Source organism: Ambystoma mexicanum, chromosome 1q, assembly GCF_040938575.1.
Source record: "Ambystoma mexicanum isolate Mex_15411 chromosome 1q, UKY_AmexF1_1, whole genome shotgun sequence".
NCBI lineage: Eukaryota > Metazoa > Chordata > Amphibia > Caudata > Ambystomatidae > Ambystoma > Ambystoma mexicanum.
Genome location: NC_090922.1, coordinates 818,440,780 through 818,444,663, shown reverse-complemented (window position 1 = coordinate 818,444,663; position 3,884 = coordinate 818,440,780). Strand labels below are relative to the sequence as shown.

General features: G+C 48.6%; 1 non-coding gene across 1 annotated transcript; it reads right to left on the bottom strand.

Annotated features, from left to right (window-relative positions):
* Positions 1-547: 547 nt before the first annotated feature.
* Positions 548-701, bottom strand: LOC138565062 (5.8S ribosomal RNA). Its single transcript, XR_011300981.1, has one exon. It is a non-coding gene; the product is annotated as a 5.8S ribosomal RNA (ribosomal RNA).
* Between the last annotated feature and the right edge of the window lie 3,183 nt (positions 702-3,884).

Below are 3,884 nucleotides of genomic sequence, written 5' to 3'. Positions count from 1 at the left end.
GTTTCTTTTACTCCATTTAGTAATATGCTTAAATTTAACGTGTCGCCACTTCTGTTCTGAGGTCATGGAGCTGAAGCTCCAGCGGCAAGCCTTGGGGCCAGGGCTATTGGGGGGTTGGCTCAGTCCTGCACCTCTCGTGTAGCTGAGTTTGCTCTGTCCCGATCTGCATCAGTGCCCACTTGGGGAGAGGTTGACTGCCAGACACGGTTGTGAGGTCTACGCTCCAGGGCCGTCCCACGCAGGCAGCCGTGGGACAACACAGACAGCCACATGCAGCACAGCCAGCTGCCCTGGGGTGAGGAGGTGTGGCGGGCATTAGGCCACCACCACCCCCACCACAGGGGCACACCAGCACTTGGCCCTCTTGACCCCACAATGGTGGAAACTCAGAGTCCAGGACAGGCTGGCAACAAGCCTCCACCTCAGGTCCAGAGCTCCTGCAACGGTGCTCATCGGGGTCTGACCTTAAAGGGATAAAGGGAAAGGGGGTCCTGTGATGGCCCCAGCCATGCCCGGGGGAGGGTCCAAAGGGCGATTGACATTGAAGCGTCCCTCAGACAGGTGTAGCCCTGGGAGGAATCCAGGGCTGCAAGGTGCGTTTGAAGTGTCGATGATCAATGTGTCTTGCAATTCACACTAATTCTTGTAGCTAGCTTCATTCTTCATCAACGCGTGAGCGAAGTGATCCACCATCAAGAGTCACCCGCAGGTGTAGGAGAGACTGGGGGGAGGCAGATCAGCATTATGGAAAAGAAATATTACTGCATTTCAAAAGCTCTTCTCTGTATTTCATGTGTACATGTCTTGGGTGAAGATACATCAGTAATTAGCATCTGATCTCTCTGCTGGGAACCAGGTGCCTGAGGGTGTAACAGGGCACTGCAGTTTTAAAATGCAGCCTTTCTCATATTTCCAATTTCTACATGTATGCTTTAAACATGCTGCTCTGAAGAGGCATCCCTGACACAAAGTATCTTGCAGACATTCTCAGGACACGTAATTAGCGATTGTGTAACAAGGAGGTTGCACTTAGAATGTGTTTTGTATTATTTAAGATTAATTTACATTTTAATACTTCTTTCATTAATATGTGTGCCCTTTAATGATGAATCCTCTTCTTCTGGTTATCGCCCATGTACATATCGTAGCCCATTTTTGCAATGGTACATTTTATGCTATGGGTGAGTTTTATGCTAAGCGTAATGTATATGCCTCTCGTTTATGCTACGTGATAACGTTGTGCCATGTCATTTCCGTTTCTGGATCTATGTAAATCGATGTGTAGGTCTGGATCAGAAGGGTGTAGTCGACGAGAAGGAAGAGGGGAGCCACTCCGCAAAACTTCCAACCACACCACCCCATGACCCAACAGCAGTAGGCCCATTACCCCTATCTGCCCCAAACCCCAATCCCCTTACTCCTATTGCTCCCAGCATCCCCTAACCCCACTGCCCCTGGACTACTTTTTCTCCCAGGACTCCCTAACACTACATACCCTCAGGCACCCCTAACTCTTGTTGCCCCCAGGACCACCTACCCAGCCTTAACCCAGGCCCCTAACTGTTATTGCTCCTGGAGCCCCCAAGCCCCACATGCCTCAAGGATCCCCTGACTGCTATTGCCCCAAAATCCCTGCAAACACCCCACCCCCTGCTCTTGGCACAACCTTCCACCAACTTCCACCCCAAACCTCCCTTGCTTACCCCAGAGTTCACCAGGGACGTCATTTCACCAAAATGCCAGGGGTAGCAGATGTGACTTCACACAACCCTTGATCTCTGCTGACATCACACAAAGTGGTGCCACTTGACCCCACCGTGAAGTGATATCACGGGAAGCGATGGAACACAACTTTTTACCCCTTGACAAACCAGGAAGTGGCATCACATAGCATTGTTCATAAGTATGCTACGAAAAATATTTATTTATTTATTTATTTTGGCATGTATGAAGCGCACAAATCCCGGGAGGCATCAAGGCATTGTTACAACCAGTTACACTTACATAGGAGGTTCAGAAGAAAGATTCAGTTAGACAAGACATCGGAGAAACAACAAGTAGGGTGTACCATTGTCAGACCTTAGCTAAAGATCCAGGTGTTCAAGGCTTTTCTGAACACCCAGTAGGATTGCTCCTCTCTCAGATGTGGTGGGAGAGCGTTCCAACGACAGACAGCTACGGTGGGGAAGCTGGCATCTGCACATTTGCTCACTTGGATTTGGGAAAGATAAGTGTGTGTGCGTAAGCCCTCCTAATGGGCCTGGAGGACTGAACTTTCGCAAAGCTTTTGGACAGGTAGGGAGATGCAGTGTTGGAGAGGCACCGGTGAATGATTGACAGTGTTTTGAAGAAGATCCTTTCCTCGATAGGTAGCCAGTGGTCATTTTTTCTCGCTTCGGTTAAGTGCTTACTTTTGGGAATGTTGAAAGCCGCCCGGATGGCATTGTTTTGGATAACTTGCAGTTTGTGAATGTTATGAGCAGAGGTGACCGCAAATAGGGCATTGCAGTAATCCAATCTTGCTCCAATGATGGCTCTTGTGATTGTGAGACAGTTGGCCGGGGCGAAGAAGGGTCTGGCTGCATTGATCAATTTAGTTGTGTAGGCAGCTGATGTCACAATGGTGTTTACTTGGCGTGTCATAGTGAGCAAAGAGTTGAGGTAGATACCTAGCGTCTTCACCAAAGTGGAGACTGGTATCTGCAGTTTGTCTATGTCTAAGTTCTGATATTGGATAACCAGGTTTTTTTTTATCACTGAGGGGGGCCCTACCAGCAGGATCTCAGTTTTTTCATCATTTAGACACAGGCCATTGGCTGCCATCCATATCTGGATGATGGAGTAGGTGGTGTTTAGAACTTGGGAGTCTTTCACTTGGTTGCTGATGAAGGGTAGCAGTATTTGCGTGTCATCGGCATTATTCATGTAGGAAATGCTGATGGAATCCAGCAGGTGGAAAAGGGGCTTCGTAAAGATATTATACAGTGTGGGTGAGACGCAGGAGCCTTGGGTCACCCCGCATCAGATGGGGGAAGGCGGGGCAGCTGCGGTTTCTGAGAAGATTTTGATCGACCCATCTGCTAGGAATGAGGCCACCCAGGCGGTTGCTTCTGCCAAAAAGTTGGCTGCTGAAGTCAGGTGTCTGCAGAGGATGTGATGGTCCACCATGTCAAAAGCAGCTGAGAGATCGAGAAGGAATAGCAAGGCTGGCTTACCTTCATCTCTAAGGGAGTCCAATTATTTTTTTAGGTCGAGTAGGGCTGATTCCATACAGTGACCAGGTCTAGAGCCTGATTGGGGAAGGCCTAAGATTTGGTTAGATTCTAGGAAGTGCTGGACTTGAATGTGCACAGCTCTGTCTAAATTCTTAAGCAGGAAGGGGACTGTCGTGATGGGGCAATAGTTGGTGGAGGTAGTAGGGCCTATCAAAGGTTTTTTTAGGTGGAGGCGGATCCAAGATTCCTTCAGAGCAACGGGGACCGTACTAGCAAGGAAGGAGGCATTGATGAAGCTGGTGATGAAGGGAATGAGGGCTTCTGCGCACCCTTTGATCACAGGGTCCCCTTTGAACCTGTGTGGTTTGAGCATAGCAAGGATAGATCTGACTTCCAATTCTGTGACTTGGTGAAAGTTAAAGGTGGCTTAAACTTGGTTGGCTCGGGGTGGTGTAGGTAGCAGGGTTTTGGTGGTGGATTGCTTGATGGTAATTTTGGCTTGCAATGTGGCAATTTTCTTTAACAAGGCCTCTTGTATGTTTGGGCAACATGTTATGTCTATGGTGATCCCTGTGGAGGCCTGAGTAGGGGCTTTCAGTTCCTTAAGGATGATGAATAACTCTTTAGTATTAGAGTTATCCTTTGCAATTCTGTCATTGTAGGAGTTTG